The following is a 23,150-nucleotide window of genomic DNA, read 5'->3' on the forward strand; positions in this document are numbered from 1 at the left end:
GGAGCGGCTCTTAACTCCGGAGAGCATCGTACCTTCGTCTTTAGCGTCTTTTGTGGTCTACATCCTAGCAGAAAGCTTTTCCACTCTGTCTGGCAAGGAAAACCTGCGGGAGCACAGACAACATCTCCCATCGTGTTCTGGACGTTGCACGGAGGTCTGCCAAGTGTTTGGCATGAAGGAAAGAAAAGTTGTGCAAAACAGCTTCCAATCAAATATTCATGTGATTGGAAACGTCAGGAAAGTTGTAAGGTACTGTTTCTATCAGTTGGCAAGCTGCGCACACAATCCCAATGTTGTACAGCTTCATTCTTCACCTTTCCGATGCTGCCGCTCTCTCCGGCTCCCGGAGCCGAAGAAGCGGCTTCTTCGCGCAAAGACGATTGTACCGCTCACGGTGCTCTCTTAACGCTGCTTCTGCCGAAATACGCCTGGAGCGGCTCTTAGCTCCGGAGAGCATCGTACCTTCGTCTTTAGCGTCTTTTGTGGTCTACATCCTAGCAGAAAGCTTTTCCACTCTGTCTGGCAAGGAAAACCTGCGGGAGCACAGAAAACATCTCCCATCGTGTTCTGGACGTTGCACGGAGGTCTGCCAAGTGTTTGGCATGAAGGAAAGAAAAGTTGTCCAAAACAGATTCCAATCGAATATTCATGTGACTGGAAACGTCAGGAAAGTGGTAAGGTACTGTTTTCTATCAGTTGGCAAGCTGCGCACACAATCTAAGTGTTGTACAGCTTCCTTCTTCACCTTTGCGATGCTGCCGCTCTCTCCGGCTCCCGGAGCCGAAGAAGCGGCTTCTTCGCGCAGAGACGATTGTACCGCTCACAGTGCTCTCTTAGCGCCGCTTCTGCCGAAAGACGCCCGGGAGCGGCTCTTAGCTCCGGAGAGCATCGTACCTTCGTCTTTAGCGTCTTTTGTGGTCTACATCCTAGCAGAAAACTTTTCCAATCTGTCTGGCAAGGAAAACCTGCGGGAGCACAGAAAACATCTCCCATCGTGTTCTGGACGTTGCACGGAGGTCTGCCAAGTGTTTGGCATGAAGGAAAGAAAAGCAGTACAAAACAGCTTCCAATCGAATATTCATGTGATTGGAAACGTCAGGAAAGTGGTAAGGTACTGTTTTCTATCAGTTGGCAAGCTGCGCACACAATCCCAGTGTTGTACAGCTTCCTTCTTCACCTTTCCGATGCTGCCGCTCTCTCCGGCTCCCGGAGCCGAAGAAGCGGCTTCTTCGCGCAAAGACCATTGTACCGCTCACAGTGCTCTCTTAGCGCCGCTTCTGCCGAAAGAAGCCCGGGAGCGGCTCTTAATTCCGGAGAGCATCGTACCTTCGTCTTTAGCGTCTTTTGTGGTCTACATCCTAGCAGAAAGCTTTTCCACTCTGTCTGGCAAGGAAAACCTGCGGGAGCACAGAAAACATCTCCCATCGTGTTTTGGATGGTGCACGGATGTCTGCCAAGTGTTTGGCATGAAGGAAAGAAAAGTTGTCCAAAACAGCTTCTTATCGAATATTCATGTGATTGGAAACGTCAGGAAAGTGTAAGGTACTGTTTTCTATCAGTTGGCAAGCTGCGCACACAATCCCATTGTTGTACAGCTTCCTTCTTCACCTTTCCGATGCTGCCGCTCTCTCCGGCTCCCGGAGCCGAAGAAGCGGCTTCTTCGCGCAAAGACGATTGTACCGCTCACAGTGCTCTCTTAGCGCCGCTTCTGCCGAAAGAAGCCCGGCAGCGGCGCTTCGCTCCGGAGAGCATCGTACCTTCGTCTTTAGCGTCTTTTGTGGTCTACATCCTAGCAGAAAGCTTTTCCACTCTGTCTGGCAAGGAAAACCTGCGGGAGCACAGAAAACATCTCCCATCGTGTTCTGGACGTTGCACGGAGGTCTGCCAAGTGTTTGGCATGAAGGAAAGAAAAGCTGTCCAAAACAGCTTCCAATCGAATATTCATGTGATTGGAAACGTCAGGAAAGTGGTAAGCTACTGTTTTCTATCAGTTGGCAAGCTGCGCACACAATCCCAGTGTTGTACAGCTTCCTTCTTCACCTTTCCGATGCTGCCGCTCTCTCCGGCTCCCGGAGCCGAAGAAGCGGCTTCTTCGCGCAAAGACGATTGTACCGCTCACAGTGCTCTCTTAGCGCCGCTTCTGCCGAAAGAAGCCCGGGAGCGGCGCTTAGCTCCGGAGAGCATCGTACCTTCGTCTTTAGCGTCTTTTGTGGTCTACATCCTAGCAGAAAGCTTTTCCACTCTGTCTGGCAAGGAAAACCTGCGGGAGCACAGAAAACATCTCCCATCGTGTTCTGGGCGTTGCACGGAGGTCTGCCAAGTGTTTGGCATGAAGGAAAGAAAAGCTGTCCAAAACAGTTTCTTATCGAAATTCATGTGACTGAAAACGTCAGGAAAGTGGTAAGGTACTGTTTTCTATCAGTTGGCAAGCTGCGCACACAATCCCAGTGTTGTACAGCTTCCTTCTTCACCTTTCCGATGCTGCCGCTCTCTCCGGCTCCCGGAGCCGAAGAAGCGGCTTCTTCGCGCAAAGACGATTGTACCGCTCACAGTGCTCTCTTAGCGCCGCTTCTGCCGAAAGAAGCCCGGGAGCGGCGCTTAGCTCCGGAGAGCATCGTACATTCGTCTTTAGCGTCTTTTTTGGTCTACATCCTAGCAGAAAGCTTTTCCACTCTGTCTGGCAAGGAAAACCTGCGGGAGCACAGAAAACATCTCCCATCGTGTTCTGGACGTTGCACGGAGGTCTGCCAAGTGTTTGGCATGAAGGAAAGAAAAGTTGTCCAAAACAGCTTCCAATAGAATATTCATGTGATTGGAAACGTCAGGAAAGTGGTAAGGTACTGTTTTCTATCAGTTGGCAAGCTGCGCACACAATCCCAGTGTTGTACAGCTTCCTTCTTCACCTTTCCGATGCTGCCGCTCTCTCCGGCTCCCGGAGCCGAAGAAGCGGCTTCTTCGCGCAAAGACGATTGTACCGCTCACAGTGCTCTCTTAGCGCCGCTTCTGCCGAAAGAAGCCCGGGAGCGGCTCGTAGCTCCGGACAGCATCGTACCTTCGTCTTTAGCGTCTTTTGTGGTCTACATCCTAGCAGAAAGCTTTTCCACTCTGTCTGGCAAGGAAAACCTGCGGGAGCACAGAAAACATCTCCCATCGTGTTCTGGACGTTGCACGGAGGTCTGCCAAGTGTTTGGCATGAAGGAAAGAAAAGTTGTCCAAAACAGCTTCCAATCGAATATTCATGTGATTGGAAACGTCAGGAAAGTTGTAAGGTACTGTTTTCTATCAGTTGGCAAGCTGTGCACACAATCCCAGTGTTGTACAGCTTCCTTCTTCACCTTTCCGATGCTGCCGCTCTCTCCGGCTCCCGGAGCCGAAGAAGCGGCTTCTTCGCGCAAAGACGATTGTACCGCTCACAGTGCTCTCTTAGCGCCGCTTCTGCCGAAAGAAGCCCGGGAGGGGCTCTTAGCTCCGGAGAGCATCGTACCTTCGTCTTTAGCGTCTTTTGTGGTCTACATCCTAGCAGAAAGCTTTTCCACTCTGTCTGGCAAGGAAAACCTGCGGGAGCACAGAAAACATCTCCCATCGTGTTCTGGACGTTGCACGGAAGTCTGCCAAGTGTTTGGCATGAAGGAAAGAAAAGTTGTCCAAAACAGCTTCCAATCGAATATTCATGTGATTGGAAACGTCAGGAAAGTGGTAAGGTACTGTTTTCTATCAGTTGGCAAGCTGTGCACACAATCCCAGTGTTGTACAGCTTCCTTCTTCACCTTTCCGATGCTGCCGCTCTCTCTGGCTCCCGGAGCCGAAGAAGCGGCTTCTTCGGGCAAAGACGATTGTACCGCTCACAGTGCTCTCTTAGCGCCGCTTCTGCCGAAAGAAGCCCGGGAGCGGCTCTTAGCTCCGGAGAGCATCGTACCTTCGTCTTTAGCGTCTTTTGTGGTCTACATCCTAGCAGAAAGCTTTTCCACTCTGTCTGGCAAGGAAAACCTGCGGGAGCACAGAAAACATCTCCCATCGTGTTCTGGACGTTGCACGGAGGTCTGCCAAGTGCTTGGCATGAAGGAAAGAAAAGTTGTCGAAAACAGCTTCCAATCGAATATTCATGTGATTGGAAACGTCAGGAAAGTGGTAAGGTACTGTTTTCTATCAGTTGGCAAGCTGCGCACACAATCCCAGTGTTGTACAGCTTCCTTCTTCACCTTTCCAATGCTGCCGCTCTCTCCGGCTCCCGGAGCCGAAGAAGCGGCTTCTTCGCGCAAAGACGATTGTACCGCTCACAGTGCTCTCTTAGCGCCGCTTCTGCCGAAAGAAGCCCGGGAGCGGCTCTTAGCTCCGGACAGCATCGTACCTTCGTCTTTAGCGTCTTTTGTGGTCTACATCCTAGCAGAAAGCTTTTCCACTCTGTCTGGCAAGGAAAACCTGCGGGAGCACAGAAAACATATCCCATCGTGTTCTGGACGTTGCAGGGAGGTCTGCCAAGTGCTTGGCATGAAGGAAAGAAAAGTTGTCCAAAACAGCTTCCAATCGAATATTCATGTGATTGGAAACGTCAGGAAAGTGGTAAGGTACTGTTTTCTATCAGTTGGCAAGCTGCGCACACAATCCCAGTGTTGTACAGCTTCCTTCTTCACCTTTCCGATGCTGCCGCTCTCTCCGGCTCCCGGAGCCGAAGAAGCGGCTTCTTCGCGCAAAGACGATTGTACCACTCACAGTGTTCTCTTAGCGCCGCTTCTGCCGAAAGAAGCCCGGCAGCGGCTCTTAGCTCCGGAGAGCATCGTACCTTCGTCTTTAGCGTCTTTTGTGGTCTACATCCTAGCAGAACGCTTTTCCACTCTGTCTGGCAAGGAAAACCTGCGGGAGCACAGAAAACATCTCCCATCGTGTTCTGGACGTTGCACGGAGGTCTGCCAAGTGCTTGGCATGAAGGAAAGAAAAGTTGTCCAAAACAGCTTCCAATCGAATATTCATGTGATTGGAAACGTCAGGAAAGTGGTAAGGTACTGTTTTCTATCAGTTGGCAAGCTGCGCAAACAATCCCAGTGTTGTACAGCTTCCTTCTTCACCTTTCTGATGCTGCCGCTCTCTCCGGCTCCCGGAGCCGAAGAAGCGGCTTCTTCGCGCAAAGACGATTGTACCGCTCACAGTGCTCTCTTAGCTCCGCTTCTGCCGAAAGAAGCCCGGGAGCGGCTCTTAGCTCCGGAGAGCATCGTACCTTCGTCTTTAGCGTCTTTTGTGGTCTACATCCTAGCAGAAAGCTTTTCCACTCTGTCTGGCAAGGAAAACCTGCGGGAGCACAGAAAACATCTCCCATCGTGTTCTGGACGTTGCACGGAGGTCTGCCAAGTGCCTGGCATGAAGGAAAGAAAAGTTGTCCAAAACAGCTTCCAATCGAATATTCATGTGATTGGAAACGTCAGGAAAGTGTAAGGTACTGTTTTCTATCAGTTGGCAAGCTGCGCACACAATCCCAGTGTTGTACAGCTTCCTTCTTCACCTTTCCGATGCTGCCGCTCTCTCCGGCTCCCGGAGCCGAAGAAGCAGCTTCTTCGCGCAAAGACGATTGTACCGCTCACAGTGCTCTCTTAGCGCCGTTTCTGCCGAAAGAAACCCGGGAGCGGCTCTTAGCTCCGGAGAGCATCGTACCTTCGTCTTTAGCGTCTTTTGTGGTCTACATCCTAGCAGAAAGCTTTTCCACTCTGTCTGGCAAGGAAAACCTGCGGGAGCACAGAAAACATCTCCCATCGTGTTCTGGACGTTGCACGGAAGTCTGCCAATGCTTGGCATGAAGGAAAGAAAAGTTGTCCAAAACAGCTTCCAATCGAATATTCATGTGATTGGAAACATCAGGAAAGTGTAAGGTACTGTTTTCTATCAGTTGGAAAGATGCGCACACAATCCCAGTGTTGTACAGCTTCCTTCTTCACCTTTCCGATGCTGCCGTTCTCTCTGGCTCCCGGAGCCGAAGAAGCGGCTTCTTCGCGCAAAGACGATTGTACCGCTCACAGTGCTCTCTTAGCGCCGCTTCTGCCGAAAGAAGCCCGGGAGCGGCGCTTAGCTCCGGAGAGCCTCGTACCTTGGTCTTTAGCGTCTTTTGTGGTCTACATCCTAGCAGAAATCTTTTCCACTCTGTCTGGCAAGGAAAACCTGCGGGAGCACAGAAAACATCTCCCATCGTGTTCTGGACGTTGCACGGAGGTCTGCCAAGTGCCTGGAATGAAGGAAAGAAAAGTTGTCCAAAACAGCTTCCAATCGAATATTCATGTGATTGGAAACGTCAGGAAAGTGGTAAGGTACTGTTTTCTATCAGTTGGTAAGCTGCGCACACAATCCCAGTGTTGTACAGCTTCCTTCTTCACCTTTCCGATGCTGCCGCTCTCTCCGGCTCCCGGAGCCGAAGAAGCGGCTTCTTCGCGCAAAGACGATTGTACCGCTCACAGTGCTCTCTTAGCGCCGCTTCTGCCGAAAGAAGCCCGGGAGCGGCTCTTAGCTCCGGAGAGCATCGTACCTTCGTCTTTAGCGTCTTTTGTGGTCTACATCCTAGCAGAAAGCTTTTCCACTCTGTCTGGCAAGGAAAACCTGCGGGAGCACAGAAAACATCTCCCATCGTGTTCTGGACGTTGCACAGCTGTCTGCCAAGTGTTTGGCATGAAGGAAAGAAAAGCTGTCCAAAACAGCTTCTTACCGAATATTCATGTGATTGGAAACGTCAGGAAAGTGTAAGGTACTGTTTTCTATCAGTTGGCAAGCTGCGCACACAATCCCAGTGTTGTACAGCTTCCTTCTTCACCTTTCCGATGCTGCCGCTCTCTCCGGCTCCCGGAGCCGAAGAAGCGGCTTCTTCGCGCAAAGACGATTGTACCGCTCACAGTGACCTCTTAGCGCCGCTTCTGCCGAAAGAAGCCCGGGAGCGGCGCTTAGCTCCGGAGAGCATCGTACCTTCGTCTTTAGCGTCTTTTGTGGTCTACATCCTAGCAGAAAGCTTTTCCACTCTGTCTGGCAAGGAAAACCTGCGGGAGCACAGAAAACATCTCCCATCGTGTTCTGGACGTTGCACGGAGGTCTGCCAAGTGTTTGGCATGAAGGAAAGAAAAGTTGTCCAAAACAGCTTCCAATCAAATATTCATGTGATTGGAAACGTCAGGAAAGTGGTAAGGTACTGTTTTCTATCAGTTGGCAAGCTGCGCACACAATCCCAGTGTTGTACAGCTTCCTTCTTCACCTTTCCGATGCTGCCGCTCTCTCCGGCTCCCGGAGCCGCAGAAGCGGCTTCTTCGCGCAAAGACGATTGTACCGCTCACAGTGCTCTCTTAGCGCCGCTTCTGCCGAAAGAAGCCCGGGAGCGGCTCTTAGCTCCGGAGAGCATCGTACCTTCGTCTTTAGCGTCTTTTGTGGTCTACATCCTAGCAGAAAGCTTTTCCACTCTGTCTGGCAAGGAAAACCTGCGGGAGCACAGAAAACATCTCCCATCGTGTTCTGGACGTTGCACGGAGGTCTGCCAAGTGTTTGGCATGAAGGAAAGAAAAGTTGTCCAAAACAGCTTCCAATCGAATATTCATGTGATTGGAAACGTCAGGAAAGTGTAAGGTACTGTTTTCTATCAGTTGGCAAGCTGCGCACACAAACCCAGTGTTGTACAGCTTCCTTCTTCACCTTTCCGATGCTGCCGCTCTCTCCGGCTCCCGGAGCCGAAGAAGCGGCTTCTTCGCGCAAAGACGATTGTACCGCTCACAGTGCTCTCTTAGCGCCGCTTCTGCCGAAAGAAGCCCGGGAGCGGCTCTTAGCTCCGGAGAGCATCGTATCTTCGTCTTTAGCGTCTTTTGTGGTCTACATCCTAGCAGAAAGCTTTTCCACTCTGTCGGGCAAGGAAAACCTGCAGGAGCACAGAAAACATCTCCCATCGTGTTCTGGACGTTGCACGGAAGTCTGCCAAGTGTTTGGCATGAAGGAAAGAAAAGTTGTCCAAAACAGCTTCTTATCGAATATTCATGTGATTGGAAACGTCAGGAAAGTGGTAAGGTACTGTTTTCTATCAGTTGGCAAGCTGCGCACAAAATCCCAGTGTTGTACAGCTTCCTTCTTCACCTTTCCGATGCTGCCGCTCTCTCCGGCTCCCGGAGCCGAAGAAGCGGCTTCTTCGCGCAAAGACGATTGTACCGCTCACAGTGCTCCTTTAGCGCCGCTTCTGCCGAAAGAAGCCCGGGAGCGGCTCTTAGCTCCGGAGAGCATCGTACCTTCATCTTTAGCGTCTTTTGTGGTCTACATCCTAGCAGAAAGCTTTTCCACTCTGTCTGGCAAGGAAAACCTGCGGGAGCACAGAAAACATCTCCCATCGTGTTCTGGACGTTGCACGGAGGTCTGCCAAGTGTTTGGCATGAAGGAAAGAAAAGTTGTCCAAAACAGCTTCCAATCGAATATTCATGTGATTGGAAACGTCAGGAAAGTGGTAAGGTACTGTTTTCTATCAGTTGGCAAGCTGCGCACACAATCCCAGTGTTGTACAGCTTCCTTCTTCACCTTTCCGATGCTGCCGCTCTCTCCGGCTCCCGGAGCCGAAGAAGCGGCTTCTTCACGCAAAGACGATTGTACCGCTCACAGTGCTCTCTTAGCGCCGCTTCTGCCGAAAGAAGCCCGGGAGCGGCTCTTAGCTCCGGAGAGCATCGTACCTTCGTCTTTAGCGTCTTTTGTGGTCTACATCCTAGCAGAAAGCTTTTCCACTCTGTCTGGCAAGGAAAACCTGCGGGAGCACAGAAAACATCTCCCATCGTGTTCTGGACGTTGCACGGAGGTCTGCCAAGTGTTTGGCATGAAGGAAAGAAAAGCTGTCCAAAACAGCTTCCAATCGAATATTCATGTGATTGGAAACGTCAGGAAAGTGTAAGGTACTGTTTTCGATCAGTTGGCAAGCTGCGCACACAATCCCAGTGTTTTACAGCTTCCTTCTTCACCTTTCCGATGCTGCCGCTCTCTCCGGCTCCCGGAGCCAAAGAAGCGGCTTCTTCGCGCAAAGACGATTGTACCGCTCACAGTGACCTCTTAGCGCCGCTTCTTCCGAAAGAAGCCCGGGAGCGGCTCTTATCTCCGGAGAGCATCGTACCTTCGTCTTTAGCGTCTTTTGTGGTCTACATCCTAGCAGAAAGCTTTTCCACTCTGTCTGGCAAGGAAAACCTGCGGGAGCACAGAAAACATCTCCCATCGTGTTCTGGACGTTGCACGGAGGTCTGCCAAGTGTTTGGCATGAAGGAAAGAAAAGTTGTCCAAAACAGCTTCCAATCGAATAGTCATGTGATTGGAAGCGTCAGCAAAGTGGTAAGGTACTGTTTTCTATCAGTTGGCAAGCTGCGCACACAATCCCAGTGTTGTACAGCTTCCTTCTTCACCTTTCCGATGCTGCCGCTCTCTCCGGCTCCCGGAGCCGAAGAAGCGGCTTCTTCGCGCAAAGACCATTGTACCGCTCACAGTGCTCTCTTAGCGCCGCTTCTGCCGAAAGAAGCCCGGGAGCGGCTCTTAGCTCCGGAGAGCATCGTACCTTCGTCTTTAGAGTCTTTTGTGGTCTACATCCTAGCAGAAAGCTTTTCCACTCTGTCTGGCAAGGAAAACCTGCGGGAGCACAGAAAACATCTCCCATCGTGTTCTGGACGTTGCACGGAGGTCTGCCATGTGTTTGGCATGAAGGAAAGAAAAGCTGTCCAAAACAGCTTCCAATCGAATATTCATGTGATTGGAAACGTCAGGAAAGTGGTAAGGTACTGTTTTCTATCAGTTGGCAAGCTGCGCACACAATCCCAGTGTTGTACAGCTTCCTTCTTCACCTTTCCGATGCTGCCGCTCTCTCCGGCTCCCGGAGCTGAAGAAGCGGCTTCTTCGCGCAAAGACGATTGTACCGCTCACAGTGCGCTCTTAGCGCCGCTTCTGCCAAAAGAAGCCCGGGAGCGGCTCTTAGCTCCGGAGAGCATCGTACCTTCGTCTTTAGCGTCTTTTGTGGTCTACATCCTAGCAGAAAGCTTTTCCACTCTGTCTGGCAAGGAAAACCTGCGGGAGCACAGAAAACATCTCCCATCGTGTTCTGGACGTTGCACGGAGGTCTGCCAAGTGTTTGGCATGAAGGAAAGAAAAGTTGTCCAAAACAGCTTCCAATCGAATATTCATGTGATTGGAAACGTCAGGAAAGTGGTAAGGTACTGTTTTCTATCAGTTGGCAAGCTGCGCACACAATCCCAGTATTGCACAGCTTCCTTCTTCACCTTTCCGATGCTGCCGCTCTCTCCGGCTCCCGGAGCCGAAGAAGCGGCTTCTTCGCGCAAAGACGATTGTACCGCTCACAGTGCTCTCTTAGCGTCGCTTCTGCCGAAAGAAGCCCGGGAGCGGTTCTTAGCTCCGGAGAGCATCGTACCTTCGTCTTTAGCGTCTTTTGTGGTCTACATCCTAGCAGAAAGCTTTTCCACTCTGTCTGGCAAGGAAAACCTGCGGGAGCACAGAAAACATCTCCCATCGTGTTCTGGACGTTGCACGGAGGTCTGCCAAGTGCTTGGCATGAAGGAAAGAAAAGTTGTCCAAAACAGCTTCCAATCGAATAGTCATGTGATTGGAAGCGTCAGGAAAGTGGTAAGGTACTGTTTTCTATCAGTTGGCAAGCTGCGCACACAATCCCAGTGTTGTACAGCTTCCTTCTTCACCTTTCCGATGCTGCCGCTCTCTCCGGCTCCCGGAGCCGAAGAAGCGGCTTCTTCGCGCAAAGATGATTGTACCGCTCACAGTGCTCTCTTAGCGCCGCTTCTGCCGAAAGAAGCCCGGGAGCGGCTCTTAGCTCCGGAGAGCATCGTACCTTCGTCTTTAGCGTCTTTTGTGGTCTACATCCTAGCAGAAAGCTTTTCCACTCTGTCTGGCAAGGAAAACCTGCGGGAGCACAGAAAACATCTCCCATCGTGTTCTGGACGTTGCACGGAGGTCTGCCAAGTGCTTGGCATGAAGGAAAGAAGAGTTGTCCAAAACAGCTTCCAATCGAATATTCATGTGATTGGAAACGTCAGGAAAGTGGTAAGGTACTGTTTTCTATCAGTTGGCAAGCTGCGCACACAATCCCAGTGTTGTACAGCTTCCTTCTTCACCTTTCCGATGCTGCCGCTCTCTCCGGCTCCCGGAGCCGAAGAAGCGGCTTCTTCGCGCAAGTCGATTGTACCGCTCACAGTGCTCTCTTAGCGCCGCTTCTGCCGAAAGAAGCCCGGGAGCGGCTCTTAGCTCCGGACAGCATCGTACCTTCGTCTTTAGCGTCTTTTGTGGTCTACATCCTAGCAGAAAGCTTTTCCACTCTGTCTGGCAAGGAAAACCTGCGGGAGCACAGAAAACATCTCCCATCGTGTTCTGGACGTTGCACGGAGGTCTGCCAAGTGTTTGGCATGAAGGAAAGGAAAGTTGTCCAAAACAGCTTCCAATCGAATATTCATGTGATTGGAAACGTCAGGAAAGTGGTAAGGTACTGTTTTCTATCAGTTGGCAAGCTGTGCACACAATCCCAGTGTTGTACAGCTTCCTTCTTCACCTTTCCGATGCTGCCGCTCTCTCCGGCTCTCGGAGCCGAAGAAGCGGCTTCTTCGCGCAAAGACGATTGTACCGCTCACAGTGCGCTCTTAGCGCCGCTTCTGCCAAAAGAAGCCCGGGAGCGGCTCTTAGCTCCGGAGAGCATCGTACCTTCGTCTTTAGCGTCTTTTGTGGTCTACATCCTAGCAGAAAGCTTTTCCACTCTGTCTGGCAAGGAAAACCTGCGGGAGCACAGAAAACATCTCCCATCGTGTTCTGGACGTTGCACGGAGGTCTGCCAAGTGCTTGGCATGAAGGAAAGAAGAGTTGTCCAAAACAGCTTCCAATCGAATATTCATGTGATTGGAAACGTCAGGAAAGTGGTAAGGTACTGTTTTCTATCAGTTGGCAAGCTGCGCACACAATCCCAGTGTTGTACACCTTCCTTCTTCACCTTTCCGATGCTGCCGCTCTCTCCGGCTCCCGGAGCCGAAGAAGCGGCTTCTTCGCGCAAGTCGATTGTACCGCTCACAGTGCTCTCTTAGCGCCGCTTCTGCCGAAAGAAGCCCGGGAGCGGCTCTTAGCTCCGGACAGCATCGTACCTTCGTCTTTAGCGTCTTTCGTGGTCTACATCCTAGCAGAAAGCTTTTCCACTCTGTCTGGCAAGGAAAACCTGCGGGAGCACAGAAAACATCTCCCATCGTGTTCTGGACGTTGCACGGAGGTCTGCCAAGTGTTTGGCATGAAGGAAAGGAAAGTTGTCCAAAACAGCTTCCAATCGAATATTCATGTGATTGGAAACGTCAGGAAAGTGGTAAGGTACTGTTTTCTATCAGTTGGCAAGCTGCGCACACAATCCCAGTGTAGTACAGCTTCCTTCTTCACCTTTCCGATGCTGCCGCTCTCTCCGGCTCCCGGAGCCGAAGAAGCGGCTTCTTCGCGCAAAGACGATTGTACCGCTCACAGTGCTGTCTTAGCGCCGCTTCTGCCGAAAGAAGCCCGGGAGCGGCTCTTAGCTCCGGAGAGCATCGTACCTTCGTCTTTAGCGTCTTTTGTGGTCTACATCCTAGCAGAAAGCTTTTCCACTCTGTCTGGCAAGGAAAACCTGCGGGAGCACAGAAAACATCTCCCATCGTGTTCTGGACGTTGCACGGAGGTCTGCCAAGTGCTTGGCATGAAGGAAAGAAGAGTTGTCCAAAACAGCTTCCAATCGAATATTCATGTGATTGGAAACGTCAGGAAAGTGGTAAGGTACTGTTTTCTATCAGTTGGCAAGCTGCGCACACAATCCCAGTGTTGTACAGCTTCCTTCTTCACCTTTCCGATGCTGCCGCTCTCTCCGGCTCCCGGAGCCGAAGAAGCGGCTTCTTCGCGCAAAGATGATTGTACTGCTCACAGTGCTCTCTTAGCGCCGCTTCTGCCGAAAGAAGCCCGGGAGCGGCTCTTAGCTCCGGAGAGCATCGTACCTTCGTCTTTAGCGTCTTTTGTGGTCTACATCCTAGCAGTAAGCTTTTCCACTCTGTCTGGCAAGGAAAACCTGCGGGAGCACAGAAAACATCTCCCATCGTGTTCTGGACGTTGCACGGAGGTCTGCCAAGTGCTTGGCATGAAGGAAAGAAAAGTTGTCCAAAACAGCTTCCAATCGAATATTCATGTGATTGGAAACGTCAGGAAAGTGGTAAGGTACTGTTTTCTATCAGTTGGCAAGCTGCGCACACAATCCCAGTGTTGTACAGCTTCCTTCTTCACCTTTCCGATGCTTCCGCTCTCTCCGGCTCCCGGAGCCGAAGAAGCGGCTTCTTCGCGCAAAGACGATTGTACCGCTCACAGTGCTCTCTTAGCGCCGCTTCTGCCGAAAGAAGCCCGGGAGCGGCTCGTAGCTCCGGAGAGCATCGTACCTTCGTCTTTAGCGTCTTTTGTGGTCTACATCCTAGCAGAAAGCTTTTCCACTCTGTCTGGCAAGGAAAACCTGCGGGAGCACAGAAAACATCTCCCATCGTGTTCTGGACGTTGCACGGAGGTCTGCCAAGTGTTTGGCATGAAGGAAAGAAAAGTTGTCCAAAACAGCTTCCAATAGAATATTCATGTGATTGGAAACGTCAGGAAAGTGGTAAGGTACTGTTTTCTATCAGTTGGCAAGCTGCGCACGCAATCCCAGTGTTGTACAGCTTCCTTCTTCACCTTTCCGATGCTGCCGCTCTCTCCGGCTCCCGGAGCCGAAGAAGCGGCTTCTTCGCGCAAAGACGATTGTACCGCTCACAGTGCTCTCTTAGCGCCGCTTCTGCCGAAAGAAGCCCGGGAGCGGCTCGTAGCTCCGGACAGCATCGTACCTTCGTCTTTAGCGTCTTTTGTGGTCTACATCCTAGCAGAAAGCTTTTCCACTCTGTCTGGCAAGGAAAACCTGCGGGAGCACAGAAAACATCTCCCATCGTGTTCTGGACGTTGCACGGAGGTCTGCCAAGTGTTTGGCATGAAGGAAAGAAAAGTTGTCCAAAACAGCTTCCAATCGAATATTCATGTGATTGGAAACGTCAGGAAAGTTGTAAGGTACTGTTTTCTATCAGTTGGCAAGCTGTGCACACAATCCCAGTGTTGTACAGCTTCCTTCTTCACCTTTCCGATGCTGCCGCTCTCTCCGGCTCCCGGAGCCGAAGAAGCGGCTTCTTCGCGCAAAGACGATTGTACCGCTCACAGTGCTCTCTTAGCGCCGCTTCTGCCGAAAGAAGCCCGGGAGCGGCTCTTAGCTCCGGAGAGCATCGTACCTTCGTCTTTAGCGTCTTTTGTGGTCTACATCCTAGCAGAAAGCTTTTCCACTCTGTCTGGCAAGGAAAACCTGCGGGAGCACAGAAAACATCTCCCATCGTGTTCTGGACGTTGCACGGAGGTCTGCCAAGTGTTTGGCATGAAGGAAAGAAAAGTTGTCCAAAACAGCTTCCAATCGAATATTCATGTGACTGGAAACGTCAGGAAAGTGGTAAGGTACTGTTTTCTATCAGTTGGCAAGCTGCGCACACAATCTAAGTGTTGTACAGCTTCCTTCTTCACCTTTCCGATGCTGCCGCTCTCTCCGGCTCCCGGAGCCGAAGAAGCGGCTTCTTCGCGCAGAGACGATTGTACCGCTCACAGTGCTCTCTTAGCGCCGCTTCTGCCGAAAGAAACCCGGGAGCGGCTCTTAACTCCGGAGAGCATCGTACCTTCGTCTTTAGCGTCTTTTGTGGTCTACATCCTAGCAGAAAGCTTTTCCACTCTGTCTGGCAAGGAAAACCTGCGGGAGCACAGACAACATCTCCCATCGTGTTCTGGACGTTGCACGGAGGTCTGCCAAGTGTTTGGCATGAAGGAAAGAAAAGTTGTCCAAAACAGCTTCCAATCAAATATTCATGTGATTGGAAACGTCAGGAAAGTTGTAAGGTACTGTTTCTATCAGTTGGCAAGCTGCGCACACAATCCCAATGTTGTACAGCTTCATTCTTCACCTTTCCGATGCTGCCGCTCTCTCCGGCTCCCGGTGCCGAAGAAGCGGCTTCTTCGCGCAAAGACGATTGTACCGCTCACGGTGCTCTCTTAACGCTGCTTCTGCCGAAATACGCCTGGAGCGGCTCTTAGCTCCGGAGAGCATCGTACCTTCGTCTTTAGCGTCTTTTGTGGTCTACATCCTAGCAGAAAGCTTTTCCACTCTGTCTGGCAAGGAAAACCTGCGGGAGCACAGAAAACATCTCCCATCGTGTTCTGGACGTTGCACGGAGGTCTGCCAAGTGTTTGGCATGAAGGAAAGAAAAGTTGTCCAAAACAGCTTCCAATCGAATATTCATGTGACTGGAAACGTCAGGAAAGTGGTAAGGTACTGTTTTCTATCAGTTGGCAAGCTGCGCACACAATCTAAGTGTTGTACAGCTTCCTTCTTCACCTTTCCGATGCTGCTGCTCTCTCCGGCTCCCGGAGCCGAAGAAGCGGCTTCTTCGCGCAGAGACGATTGTACCGCTCACAGTGCTCTCTTAGCGCCGCTTCTGCCGAAAGACGCCCGGGAGCGGCTCTTAGCTCCGGAGAGCATCGTACCTTCGTCTTTAGCGTCTTTTGTGGTCTACATCCTAGCAGAAAACTTTTCCAATCTGTCTGGCAAGGAAAACCTGCGGGAGCACAGAAAACATCTCCCATCGTGTTCTGGACGTTGCACGGAGGTCTGCCAAGTGTTTGGCATGAAGGAAAGAAAAGCAGTCAAAAACAGCTTCCAATCGAATATTCATGTGATTGGAAACGTCAGGAAAGTGGTAAGGTACTGTTTTCTATCAGTTGGCAAGCTGCGCACACAATCCCAGTGTTGTACAGCTTCCTTCTTCACCTTTCCGATGCTGCCGCTCTCTCCGGCTCCCGGAGCCGAAGAAGCGGCTTCTTCGCGCAAAGACCATTGTACCGCTCACAGTGCTCTCTTAGCGCCGCTTCTGCCGAAAGAAGCCCGGGAGCGGCTCTTAATTCCGGAGAGCATCGTACCTTCGTCTTTAGCGTCTTTTGTGGTCTACATCCTAGCAGAAAGCTTTTCCACTCTGTCTGGCAAGGAAAACCTGCGGGAGCACAGAAAACATCTCCCATCGTGTTTTGGATGGTGCACGGATGTCTGCCAAGTGTTTGGCATGAAGGAAAGAAAAGTTGTCCAAAACAGCTTCTTATCGAATATTCATGTGATTGGAAACGTCAGGAAAGTGTAAGGTACTGTTTTCTATCAGTTGGCAAGCTGCGCACACAATCCCAGTGTTGTACAGCTTCCTTCTTCACCTTTCCGATGCTGCCGCTCTCTCCGGCTCCCGGAGCCGAAGAAGCGGCTTCTTCGCGCAAAGACGATTGTACCGCTCACAGTGCTCTCTTAGCGCCGCTTCTGCCGAAAGAAGCCCGGCAGCGGCGCTTCGCTCCGGAGAGCATCGTACCTTCGTCTTTAGCGTCTTTTGTGGTCTACATCCTAGCAGAAAGCTTTTCCACTCTGTCTGGCAAGGAAAACCTGCGGGAGCACAGAAAACATCTCCCATCGTGTTCTGGACGTTGCACGGAGGTCTGCCAAGTGTTTGGCATGAAGGAAAGAAAAGCTGTCCAAAACAGCTTCCAATCGAATATTCATGTGATTGGAAACGTCAGGAAAGTGGTAAGGTACTGTTTTCTATCAGTTGGCAAGCTGCGCACACAATCCCAGTGTTGTACAGCTTCCTTCTTCACCTTTCCGATGCTGCCGCTCTCTCCGGCTCCCGGAGCCGAAGAAGCGGCTTCTTCGCGCAAAGACGATTGTACCGCTCACAGTGCTCTCTTAGCGCCGCTTCTGCCGAAAGAAGCCCGGGAGCGGCGCTTAGCTCCGGAGAGCATCGTACCTTCGTCTTTAGCGTCTTTTGTGGTCTACATCCTAGCAGAAAGCTTTTCCACTCTGTCTGGCAAGGAAAACCTGCGGGAGCACAGAAAACATCTCCCATCGTGTTCTGGGCGTTGCACGGAGGTCTGCCAAGTGTTTGGCATGAAGGAAAGAAAAGCTGTCCAAAACAGTTTCTTATCGAAATTCATGTGACTGAAAACGTCAGGAAAGTGGTAAGGTACTGTTTTCTATCAGTTGGCAAGCTGCGCACACAATCCCAGTGTTGTACAGCTTCCTTCTTCACCTTTCCGATGCTGCCGCTCTCTCCGGCTCCCGGAGCCGAAGAAGCGGCTTCTTCGCGCAAAGACGATTGTACCGCTCACAGTGCTCTCTTAGCGCCGCTTCTGCCGAAAGAAGCCCGGGAGCGGCGCTTAGCTCCGGAGAGCATCGTACATTCGTCTTTAGCGTCTTTTTTGGTCTACATCCTAGCAGAAAGCTTTTCCACTCTGTCTGGCAAGGAAAACCTGCGGGAGCACAGAAAACATCTCCCATCGTGTTCTGGACGTTGCACGGAGGTCTGCCAAGTGTTTGGCATGAAGGAAAGAAAAGTTGTCCAAAACAGCTTCCAATAGAATATTCATGTGATTGGAAACGTCAGGAAAGTGGTAAGGTACTGTTTTCTATCAGTTGGCAAGCTGCGCACACAATCCCAGTGTTGTACAGCTTCCTTCTTCACCTTTCCGATGCTGCCGCTCTCTCCGGCTCCCGGAGCCGAAGAAGCGGCTTCTTCGCGCAAAGACGATTGTACCGCTCACAGTGCTCTCTTAGCGCCGCTTCTGCCGAAAGAAGCCCCGGAGCGGCTCGTAGCTCCGGACAGCATCGTACCTTCGTCTTTAGCGTCTTTTGTGGTCTACATCCTAGCAGAAAGCTTTTCCACTCTGTCTGGCAAGGAAAACCTGCGGGAGCACAGAAAACATCTCCCATCGTGTTCTGGACGTTGCACGGAGGTCTGCCAAGTGTTTGGCATGAAGGAAAGAAAAGTTGTCCAAAACAGCTTCCAATCGAATATTCATGTGATTGGAAACGTCAGGAAAGTTGTAAGGTACTGTTTTCTATCAGTTGGCAAGCTGTGCACACAATCCCAGTGTTGTACAGCTTCCTTCTTCACCTTTCCGATGCTGCCGCTCTCTCCGGCTCCCGGAGCCGAAGAAGCGGCTTCTTCGCGCAAAGACGATTGTACCGCTCACAGTGCTCTCTTAGCGCCGCTTCTGCCGAAAGAAGCCCGGGAGCGGCTCTTAGCTCCGGAGAGCATCGTACCTTCGTCTTTAGCGTCTTTTGTGGTCTACATCCTAGCAGAAAGCTTTTCCACTCTGTCTGGCAAGGAAAACCTGCGGGAGCACAGAAAACATCTCCCATCGTGTTCTGGACGTTGCACGGAGGTCTGCCAAGTGTTTGGCATGAAGGAAAGAAAAGTTGTCCAAAACAGCTTCCAATCGAATATTCATGTGATTGGAAACGTCAGGAAAGTGGTAAGGTACTGTTTTCTATCAGTTGGCAAGCTGTGCACACAATCCCAGTGTTGTACAGCTTCCTTCTTCACCTTTCCGATGCTGCCGCTCTCTCCGGCTCCCGGAGCCGAAGAAGCGGCTTCTTCGGGCAAAGACGATTGTACCGCTCACAGTGCTCTCTTAGCGCCGCTTCTGCCGAAAGAAGCCCGGGAGCGGCTCTTAGCTCCGGAGAGCATCGTACCTTCGTCTTTAGCGTCTTTTGTGGTCTACATCCTAGCAGAAAGCTTTTCCACTCTGTCTGGCAAGGAAAACCTGCGGGAGCACAGAAAACATCTCCCATCGTGTTCTGGACGTTGCACGCAGGTCTGCCAAGTGCTTGGCATGAAGGAAAGAAAAGTTGTCGAAAACAGCTTCCAATCGAATATTCATGTGATTGGAAACGTCAGGAAAGTGGTAAGGTACTGTTTTCTATCAGTTGGCAAGCTGCGCACACAATCCCAGTGTTGTACAGCTTCCTTCTTCACCTTTCCAATGCTGCCGCTCTCTCCGGCTCCCGGAGCCGAAGAAGCGGCTTCTTCGCGCAAAGACGATTGTACCGCTCACAGTGCTCTCTTAGCGCCGCTTCTGCCGAAAGAAGCCCGGGAGCGGCTCTTAGCTCCGGACAGCATCGTACCTTCGTCTTTAGCGTCTTTTGTGGTCTACATCCTAGCAGAAAGCTTTTCCACTCTGTCTGGCAAGGAAAACCTGCAGGAGCACAGAAAACATATCCCATCGTGTTCTGGACGTTGCACGGAGGTCTGCCAAGTGCTTGGCATGAAGGAAAGAAAAGTTGTCCAAAACAGCTTCCAATCGAATATTCATGTGATTGGAAACGTCAGGAAAGTGGTAAGGTACTGTTTTCTATCAGTTGGCAAGCTGCGCACACAATCCCAGTGTTGTACAGCTTCCTTCTTCACCTTTCCGATGCTGCCGCTCTCTCCGGCTCCCGGAGCCGAAGAAGCGGCTTCTTCGCGCAAAGACGATTGTACCACTCACAGTGCTCTCTTAGCGCCGCTTCTGCCGAAAGAAGCCCGGCAGCGGCTCTTAGCTCCGGAGAGCATCGTACCTTCGTCTTTAGCGTCTTTTGTGGTCTACATCCTAGCAGAACGCTTTTCCACTCTGTCTGGCAAGGAAAACCTGCGGGAGCACAGAAAACATCTCCCATCGTGTTCTGGACGTTGCACGGAGGTCTGCCAAGTGCTTGGCATGAAGGAAAGAAAAGTTGTCCAAAACAGCTTCCAATCGAATATTCATGTGATTGGAAACGTCAGGAAAGTGGTAAGGTACTGTTTTCTATCAGTTGGCAAGCTGCGCAAACAATCCCAGTGTTGTACAGCTTCCTTCTTCACCTTTCTGATGCTGCCGCTCTCTCCGGCTCCCGGAGCCGAAGAAGCGGCTTCTTCGCGCAAAGACGATTGTACCGCTCACAGTGCTCTCTTAGCTCCGCTTCTGCCGAAAGAAGCCCGGGAGCGGCTCTTAGCTCCGGAGAGCATCGTACCTTCGTCTTTAGCGTCTTTTGTGGTCTACATCCTAGCAGAAAGCTTTTCCACTCTGTCTGGCAAGGAAAACCTGCGGGAGCACAGAAAACATCTCCCATCGTGTTCTGGACGTTGCACGGAGGTCTGCCAAGTGCCTGGCATGAAGGAAAGAAAAGTTGTCCAAAACAGCTTCCAATCGAATATTCATGTGATTGGAAACGTCAGGAAAGTGTAAGGTACTGTTTTCTATCAGTTGGCAAGCTGCGCACACAATCCCAGTGTTGTACAGCTTCCTTCTTCACCTTTCCGATGCTGCCGCTCTCTCCGGCTCCCGGAGCCGAAGAAGCGGCTTCTTCGCGCAAAGACGATTGTACCGCTCACAGTGCTCTCTTAGCGCCGTTTCTGCCGAAAGAAGCCCGGGAGCGGCTCTTAGCTCCGGAGAGCATCGTACCTTCGTCTTTAGCGTCTTTTGTGGTCTACATCCTAGCAGAAAGCTTTTCCACTCTGTCTGGCAAGGAAAACCTGCGGGAGCACAGAAAACATCTCCCATCGTGTTCTGGACGTTGCACGGAGGTCTGCCAAGTGTTTGGCATGAAGGAAAGAAAAGTTGTCCAAAACAGCTTCCAATCGAATATTCATGTGATTGGAAACATCAGGAAAGTGTAAGGTACTGTTTTCTATCAGTTGGAAAGATGCGCACACAATCCCAGTGTTGTACAGCTTCCTTCTTCACCTTTCCGATGCTGCCGTTCTCTCTGGCTCCCGGAGCCGAAGAAGCGGCTTCTTCGCGCAAAGACGATTGTACCGCTCACAGTGCTCTCTTAGCGCCGCTTCTGCCGAAAGAAGCCCGGGAGCGGCGCTTAGCTCCGGAGAGCCTTGTACCTTGGTCTTTAGCGTCTTTTGTGGTCTACATCCTAGCAGAAATCTTTTCCACTCTGTCTGGCAAGGAAAACCTGCGGGAGCACAGAAAACATCTCCCATCGTGTTCTGGACGTTGCACGGAGGTCTGCCAAGTGCCTGGAATGAAGGAAAGAAAAGTTGTCCAAAACAGCTTCCAATCGAATATTCATGTGATTGGAAACGTCAGGAAAGTGGTAAGGTACTGTTTTCTATCAGTTGGTAAGCTGCGCACACAATCCCAGTGTTGTACAGCTTCCTTCTTCACCTTTCCGATGCTGCCGCTCTCTCCGGCTCCCGGAGCCGAAGAAGCGGCTTCTTCGCGCAAAGACGATTGTACCGCTCACAGTGCTCTCTTAGCGCCGCTTCTGCCGAAAGAAGCCCGGGAGCGGCTCTTAGCTCCGGACAGCATCGTACCTTCGTCTTTAGCGTCTTTTGTGGTCTACATCCTAGCAGAAAGCTTTTCCACTCTGTCTGGCAAGGAAAACCTGCGGGAGCACAGAAAACATCTCCCATCGTGTTCTGGACGTTGCACAGCTGTCTGCCAAGTGTTTGGCATGAAGGAAAGAAAAGCTGTCCAAAACAGCTTCTTACCGAATATTCATGTGATTGGAAATGTCAGGAAAGTGTAAGGTACTGTTTTCTATCAGTTGGCAAGCTGCGCACACAATCCCAGTGTTGTACAGCTTCCTTCTTCACCTTTCCGATGCTGCCGCTCTCTCCGGCTCCCGGAGCCGAAGAAGCGGCTTCTTCGCGCAAAGACGATTGTACCGCTCACAGTGACCTCTTAGCGCCGCTTCTGCCGAAAGAAGCCCGGGAGCGGCGCTTAGCTCCGGAGAGCATCGTACCTTCGTCTTTAGCGTCTTTTGTGGTCTACATCCTAGCAGAAAGCTTTTCCACTCTGTCTGGCAAGGAAAACCTGCGGGAGCACAGAAAACATCTCCCATCGTGTTCTGGACGTTGCACGGAGGTCTGCCAAGTGTTTGGCATGAAGGAAAGAAAAGTTGTCCAAAACAGCTTCCAATCAAATATTCATGTGATTGGAAACGTCAGGAAAGTGGTAAGGTACTGTTTTCTATCAGTTGGCAAGCTGCGCACACAATCCCAGTGTTGTACAGCTTCCTTCTTCACCTTTCCGATGCTGCCGCTCTCTCCGGCTCCCGGAGCCGAAGAAGCGGCTTCTTCGCGCAAAGACGATTGTACCGCTCACAGTGCTCTCTTAGCGCCGCTTCTGCCGAAAGAAGCCCGGGAGCGGCTCTTAGCTCCGGAGAGCATCGTACCTTCGTCTTTAGCGTCTTTTGTGGTCTACATCCTAGCAGAAAGCTTTTCCACTCTGTCTGGCAAGGAAAACCTGCGGGAGCACAGAAAACATCTCCCATCGTGTTCTGGACGTTGCACGGAGGTCTGCCAAGTGTTTGGCATGAAGGAAAGAAAAGTTGTCCAAAACAGCTTCCAATCGAATATTCATGTGATTGGAAACGTCAGGAAAGTGTAAGGTACTGTTTTCTATCAGTTGGCAAGCTGCGCACACAAACCCAGTGTTGTACAGCTTCCTTCTTCACCTTTCCGATGCTGCCGCTCTCTCCGGCTCCCGGAGCCGAAGAAGCGGCTTCTTCGCGCAAAGACGATTGTACCGCTCACAGTGCTCTCTTAGCGCCGCTTCTGCCGAAAGAAGCCCGGGAGCGGCTCTTAGCTCCGGAGAGCATCGTATCTTCGTCTTTAGCGTCTTTTGTGGTCTACATCCTAGCAGAAAGCTTTTCCACTCTGTCGGGCAAGGAAAACCTGCAGGAGCACAGAAAACATCTCCCATCGTGTTCTGGACGTTGCACGGAAGTCTGCCAAGTGTTTGGCATGAAGGAAAGAAAAGTTGTCCAAAACAGCTTCTTATCGAATATTCATGTGATTGGAAACGTCAGGAAAGTGGTAAGGTACTGTTTTCTATCAGTTGGCAAGCTGCGCACAAAATCCCAGTGTTGTACAGCTTCCTTCTTCACCTTTCCGATGCTGCCGCTCTCTCCGGCTCCCGGAGCCGAAGAAGCGGCTTCTTCGCGCAAAGACGATTGTACCGCTCACTGTGCTCCTTTAGCGCCGCTTCTGCCGAAAGAAGCCCGGGAGCGGCTCTTAGCTCCGGAGAGCATCGTACCTTCATCTTTAGCGTCTTTTGTGGTCTACATCCTAGCAGAAAGCTTTTCCACTCTGTCTGGCAAGGAAAACCTGCGGGAGCACAGAAAACATCTCCCATCGTGTTCTGGACGTTGCACGGAGGTCTGCCAAGTGTTTGGCATGAAGGAAAGAAAAGTTGTCCAAAACAGCTTCCAATCGAATATTCATGTGATTGGAAACGTCAGGAAAGTGGTAAGGTACTGTTTTCTATCAGTTGGCAAG

Source organism: Ammospiza nelsoni, chromosome 12 (genome assembly GCF_027579445.1).
Source record: "Ammospiza nelsoni isolate bAmmNel1 chromosome 12, bAmmNel1.pri, whole genome shotgun sequence".
NCBI lineage: Eukaryota > Metazoa > Chordata > Aves > Passeriformes > Passerellidae > Ammospiza > Ammospiza nelsoni.